The sequence below is a fragment of the Chlorocebus sabaeus genome, chromosome 2 (genome assembly GCF_047675955.1).
Source record: "Chlorocebus sabaeus isolate Y175 chromosome 2, mChlSab1.0.hap1, whole genome shotgun sequence".
Lineage (NCBI taxonomy): Eukaryota > Metazoa > Chordata > Mammalia > Primates > Cercopithecidae > Chlorocebus > Chlorocebus sabaeus.
In genome coordinates, this window is record NC_132905.1 from 6,611,649 (window position 1) to 6,618,914 (window position 7,266).

Sequence of the window (7,266 nt, forward strand, 5' to 3'; positions counted from 1 at the left end):
TGGGGGGTTGTCACAGAGTTGGGGAGAGCGCTACAGGCACGTGGTGGGTAGCAAATCCTCCACGTAGTGCAGAATGCTGAACAGGCCATGTCACGGTCCTGCCCTGCAGGGCGTCTCTGCACCTTTAGTCTCGGCGGAGGGCACTGAAGGTGAACCCTGCCCACAAGAGGTACTTTGCATCCTCCTGACACATGGGATGACCTCCCTCGGGCAGGCAAACCTGCTCCAAGCCCCATCTCCTTTCAAGTGCAGTTCCATGCAGTGAGTCACCTTAGACATCAAAGCATGAAGCAGGAGCACACTTTGTATTCATGATTGAGTTATGTTTTTGAAATTAAACAATAATTTCCCTCATGCTCTGCTCGTTTACATAACCATACCAGTAAAAACTCTTATGAGTCATAAGGAGACAGTTCAGGGGGCTTAAGTTCATCTTTCATCATAAGAGAGTCAGCCCCCATCCACTGAATGCCAGCTGAGCGTCCCAAACACATGCTGTTTTAATGAGACCCTTCTCTGGGCATTGTTAATTAATGTATTCATTTATTCATTAAACCTTTCAGGGCAATTTACCATCTGAAAAGAGAGACGATGGCAGAACTATAGGCTTGTTGCAAAAGGTCTACAGTATAAGCCTGAATGAGCCAGTTTAGAAGATGCTGAAAAGGTTTTCAATATTGAAAGTATAAAAATTAATTAAGAAAAGAAAAACAACATTTGTGGTGGTAAATCATAATATGCTAATATAAAAGAAAGGCAATTATATATTCATCATTTTCAGTAAAATGGTTATTATAGTGTGGTATTATAACAATGACACAGTTATTTTAAAATAATAGGAAACTTATCTTACCTTTTCTTGCATTAAGATATAATAAAATTATGCTCTGAAAACAAATGATGCCTTCTATTGTCCTCATGAAACATTAGGTAGGCCTGGACGGTACGCTAGGAACTTTCTTTATTTTGCTGAGTGTTTCTTTTAGTGTAAACCTGCTCAGGAAGTGCCCGGTCCATGGGCATTCCCTGAGGTCTTGCAGCAGGGAAGACAGGAAGAGCAAAGCAGGACCCTGCATGGGGGTGCAAGAGGCCCGCACTCAGTGTGGTGGCTCTGAGGATGGCATCAATTTCAAAGGAAGCATTCCTTTCTTCATTTGGGTATGACATTTGAAACTAGAGAGAAGCTTCTGGAAGGACAGAGAATCCTTCCTCAACCTGCAGAGGCCACTGTGGCTGAGCATGGTTACTGACCTCAAGATAGGCTCAAGAGCACAGGTGCAGGAGGAAACTCCCATCTCCCTAGATCCCACTCTTACCATGATCCCAGAGCTGAGCTGCTCCACAAACTTAAATCTTATCCAAACTTCAAGTCCACCAGGGCTGGCAAGGCACGGCTGGTGTTTGAGTGTGATGGAGTTCTCTGTGCAATGTGCTCCCATGACACAGCGAGGGTCACGTTTGTGCTTGGGCAATGCGTTATTTTGACTGAGAACCTGATAGAACTATTGCCAATGGAGGAGGGAAAAAAGGCAACCAAATGCCAAAGAAGAAAAAATGTTCAGAGTGGCCATGCCAGTTTCCTTTTTGGTGTCAGGACAAAGGAAAACAATGTAATCCAACTCCAGGTGGGCCCTGAAAACGCCTCCCTGTGGCTGCAAGTCACACACCCGCCCTCGTGGGAGATGCACATTCACGGTGATGCAGTGGCTTCAGGAGGCAACCTGGGCAGGCGGGTGTCAGGGAGATCAGAAGCAAGAGTCCTTGCTGCTCATGTAATCTTGAACAAGCTCCTGGCCTCAGTTTTCTCATCTGAACTAGAGGGATAAAACCAGCACCTACTGCATAGGGCCCTGGTGAAAATTCAATGAGAACACCGCATTGGCCCAGGGCCCTTAAGAATGTTAGCCATGTTCTTCTGCTCTTTTCTTTCTGAACAGAAGAATCAAAGAGATCCAATGAGCCCCCCGCATCCCCTCAGTCTTGCACTTCATCGCCACCTGCAAATGTTGGCAAGTCCTGGTCCTTCCCATGTCAGGTCAGAGCGAGCTACTCACAGGCACCTACAAGCCATGATCACTTCACCCAGGAGCACCCATCTCAGACTGTCTGATCATGTTTCCAAATGAAAGTACACTTATAATTTGTCTGCTTCTTAATTTCTCCTAAGACAAAGTGACAGACTCCTCTGCTCTCCCCCTCTGTGTTGGCTTTCATTATTCTCTCTTTATTTTTCCATCTCGCCCACTCCTTTCTGTGGCTCAGCCTCCCTGCTGCACTGCCGTTATCACTTCAGTATGAGCCCACTGTCTACCTGGCAACCCACTATTATGCACTTATTTTATTACTTGGTTTCCTACCCCGATCTTGTGATTCATTTCTAACCTTTACTGACTGCAACATAACTCCTTTGCCATTCTTTCTTTCCTCCTCACCCCGCTCCTCAACCCTCAACTTTCCGATGTCAGTATCTGTTCACACCTAGTGTCCTCATAGTACAGAAAAAAAGACTTATCACAGCTCCAGGTGGACAACCTTGTTGTTCACTCAGAGCAATCTACTTAATAAAATGAAGTGCTGTACTGGGCGTTTTCCTGTTCCTTTGAGTAGGAACAGGAGAGATAAACAGGAGTTAAGAGGGGAAATGAGGTGATAAATGGGTCCCAAGGGCAGATCCTGGACCCAAGACAAAAGTCAAGACACTCCTCTTTTTAACGTGAACTTCATTGCCTGATTACATAACCAAGTGATTATATAAATGTGGGTTAATGTTCACAATTCAGGCAGTCCATACATGGAGTTTCAGGGTATTTTCAGGATCATACAGGACAGTTTAAAAATAATGAGGAACATCCTGTGTTAAGGATGTCCCACTCAAAGAAATCCCAATGCAGTAAACATACAAAGTTATAGAACAAAATAAGTTCTTTTCATGTAAATACTGGAAAGTAGATGTCAGAATGGGGTTTTCTGGATAGATGCTGGGAAGGAAAATGACCAGAAGAAAATCGGAATCACAGGGTACTAAGAGCTGGAAAGGCAGCCAAGAGTCTCCACACTGAACTCCCTCCTATTTAGACAAGGAAACTGAGGCCCTGAGAGGTTAGGAGACTTGCCCAAGAACTAGAGCCTGGTCTCTTGACTCCAACACCCAAACTCTTTCCAGCAGTCACATTTATTTGTAAGTGTGAGGTTCAGATTGAGAATTTAGATAAAAATTCAAATCTGGCTGGGTCTGTTGCTGTCTAGTCCTATGAGCTCTCCAGTAGAGCCAGCACATGTGAAAATGAATTAAAATTTCCTTTCAAAAGTATTTATTTGCCAATTAAAAAATCAACAGATAAAACAGGACACAATTAAAATGGGGTGCATGGAATTAAATGATGTGAGGCATCTATAAAAACTGTCATCATGTGAACATTGCATATGCTGGAAATGTAGAATGTTCTGACATTTTGAGTAAGTTCAACAGAATGGAAGTGAGCCAACTAAAACTTCTTAATTCTGGATAACTCTAATTCATAGTGATTCTGACAGAGGCTGGGTGAAAGTTTACCTTTTAAGATCTTAAAGAAAGTCTTTGCTGAGCAAATTAACAGTGTCAACAGGATTTCGGGTGACTGTTGAAGCTACTTAAAAGCATAAGTTGTTTTTAAACACGGTAAGCACGGTGGGAGTTATAAATGAGCATTTCTCAGTGGGTATTTTATATGGACATAAAGTGAGTCATTAATACAGAGCTTACAAAACAGAGTTCTGAATCATTCTCTTCTGGTTACTTACTGTTTCCCTAAAGAATTTTTTTGTCATAGCTTCCTAGCCCCATTCTCACTGGGTTTGAAAGTCATAAAATATCTCTTTTTAATTGGAAAATAATTTGACCTTTTATTCATGCAGGCCTTCTCAGACATTAGTCCAAATTACAACGGGATGGGCTATTCTGGTCATGATACAGAGATTTGCAAACCACTAAGTTCTGTTGGTAAAGAACTTAACATTTTAAATCGGATAGTAATGCAGATAAATACAGGCATAGGGAGAACAGGATTCTCAAAAAACTTAAGTTTAAGCCCATTACGTTAACTTCTGTCCTTAAAAAGCTCTTATGGTAAATACCAAGAGGCCATGGTGAGGTGCCTTTGCAATTTAGAATAAAGTTATCATTGGAAAGGAGAGAACGGGGTAAGAGCCTACAGAATCTCAGTTAATCCACTTGCAAGCACCGCTGAAGGGAGCATATCATTATCCCCATTTTGCATAGGAACTTGAGGTCCAGGGTGGTTCATGCGTTCCCCCAAGGTTTTCATGCTAATAAATATCATGAGCATTTGCACAAGGAAAAAGGCGCACTCTTGGAAGAAGTATTAAATAATACACTACAGAGAAGTCCTGCCTTCAGAGAAGGGCTGAGCAGTGGCTTCCCACAGACGGCAGTGTCGTTTAGACAGCTGTGATCTAGTCAACAGCATTGTGCCTCACATAAGGAAGGGCAGTGCTAAAGAAGGGGCTGAAGGGAAAAGGTCTGTGAGGTGTCCCTGGGGGCAGAGGCCAAGCCTTGTTCTCCCACAGATTATGCCCAGGTGCTTGTTCATAGTGGCCACTCAGTCTTTGTCATCAAATGGACTAAATCTAGGAAAGAGAGAACTGAAGCAAAGCGTCTGGCAGGTAGGAGTGTGTGCAGGTGCAGGCACCGGGGCGTGCTTTGGAGAACCACAGGTTTCCCGGTCATCTGGGTGACGTATTCCCCCAGACCAGTGGTTCTCAGCTGGGGTGATTCTGCCCCTGCCCAGGGACAATGGCAGTGTCCAGAGACACCTTTGGTTGTCACAACTGGGTGGTGCTATTGGCACCTAGCGAGTAGAGGCCAGAGATGCTTCTAAACACCCTACAGGGCACGAGAACAATTTGTCTAGCCCCAAACATCGGTAGTGCCAGGGCTGAAAAACCCTCTACACAGTCCACCTCTGTTCCAATTTCATAGTCACCGACTGACCTGCACCTCCTGGCTGCTTGTGTTTCTTGCTGGTGGTGCCACAACAGCTGCTACTATTCTACCATCAGAACGATTAATTTTCCCAGTAACAATGAGAGCTCCCATTCATTTGAGCCCTTACTGTGTCTGGTCATCATGCTATGTGCTTTCTATAGAGCATCTTATTTGATACAACAACAGCAACAAACCCATGAAGTAGAGAACATTCTGATCCCAATTTAGTCTGTGGATCCCAAATGTTAGAAATATACAGGAGTTTATTTCAGGCCATGCAGTTGGAACAGGAATCCACACACTGGCTCCAGTCTGTATTCTGCATCTGCCTGTCCCATTTAAATGATTCAGTGCTTACTCCTGGACCCAGCAGTTTACATATGTGTTCCCCTTTTAGCTTTCCAACAACTCCCGTCATAGGAGGCATGATCACCACTTACACATGAGGAAACTGAGGCTCAGGAAGGTTGAGGCTTCTCCAAGGTCATTAGTGGAAGTGGGACAAGTCTTCTGTACCAGCTCTACCTTTCCACCCTATCATGGCTGTCTCTAACCTGTCATGACTGTCTCTAACAGTAGCTGCAAGGAGTGGGGCAACTTGGGTGGCAGACTTGGGGTCTGTCTCCCTAGAAAAGTGGTGCTTTTGCTGTAAACTAAGACATTGACCCCCTGGTTGATACACCAGTGCTTCTGAGTCTGTCTGGCTCTGCCATAGGGTCCTGACAGCACCAGGTTCCTGGCCTCCAAGGCTGCAAACCAGACCCCAAGCCCAAGCAACAGCTCCCAGATGACCCCCAGGCCTTCTGTGACATTGGTTACCACGTGACATCAAACCATGACAAGATGCAACAACTTAACCAAGCAAAATGTCACACAATTGCAGAAGAAAACACAAAAGCCACCTTATAAATATTACTGTGTATAAGTTTGACATTTCTGCAGAGAGCAACTGAGAGGAAAACTTTCACTTACAGATTAAAGTTCCTGTGAAAAAACGTCCCAGTGATATCTTTAGGCATTATTATCTAGAATAGGCGTCAATAGCTATTACATCTTTAACGTTTGTACTGACAATTCAGACTCAGAAGTGTTCCATCAAATGAAGATGAACATTTTGATATTGCTAAGAATGCAGACGTCCTTGAAGCGTGTTCCTTTCATCAGTTCTGCTAGCTTAACTTCCGCAGCTGGCCCTGTTTGAACTCCATTCTCAAGCAGCCAAACTCTTCCCAGCACTGTCCCCACATTAGCAAAAGAAGCAGAAAGTTAATTGGTTTTTAAGCTGCTTGTCTCCCTGCATTCATCACCAAGGCACAGGACCAGCTCCTGCTGTAGCGAGAACTCATTTCTGCCCAGGCAAAGACTCGGCAGTCTTTTGTCTCAGTTTATTTGACAACTGCTAGTAATTAGAAAATTACCTCTAAATTCATCTTTCAAAAACAACTAAAGTCCAGTCTAATTGCCGAAGGGTAGCTTAGTCTATAACTCCCTGACAGACTGCTGGAAAGAGGCCAGGGGAGAAAGTCTTAGGAAGAAAGCAGGCCTAGGGTGGCAAAGTCAGCTATAGATAAAAGGTGCGTTGGTACACATTAACCACGGAGCCCAGAGCCCTCTGCCTCATGCCTGTGCCATGGAGTCCATCTGCAAGAGCCGAACGCTCGCATGGGGCTGATGACTGAGGAGACTGAGGTTAGGGAGTCGCATGGGGCTGATAACTGAGGAGACTGAGGTTAGGGAGTTATGTGTGCTGTGTCTGTGGTTGTCAAGGTCAGAAACACCAGCAGTGCCCTGGCTCTGGTTCACAGCAGGAACTCAAGACTCAAACGTGCGTGTGGCATTTGGACTTTCTACGTCCATGCAGCAGATGAGTGCCAGACACTGCTCAAAGCTCTGTAGGAAAATGGAGAGCAAGACAGACAGGGCCCTGCTTTCCTGGGGTCTGCATGCTAAGGGAAACAAACAACCAACAGCCAAACACATCAACAAGAAAGCAGATGGGAAAGATCCAGAACATGGGATTGTGATAGAAATCGTGTCTGGTGAAGGGGAATATTTTAGAAAGCAGTTACTTTGGAGAAAGTGCAGTTTGGATAAGAAGGAATGGGCCACGTTTACATCTCAGGGAAGATCTCCTCCTCAAGTGTGCCTGAGCTGGGTGTTCACAAGGAAAGCTGAGGCTGGGGAGGCTGCAGCTCGGGAAGCAGTGTCACAGGAAGGGAAGGAGGCACCAGGCCGAAGGAGCCACTGGCGAGCTGGTGCACATGACCGATGTGGTGAGCTAA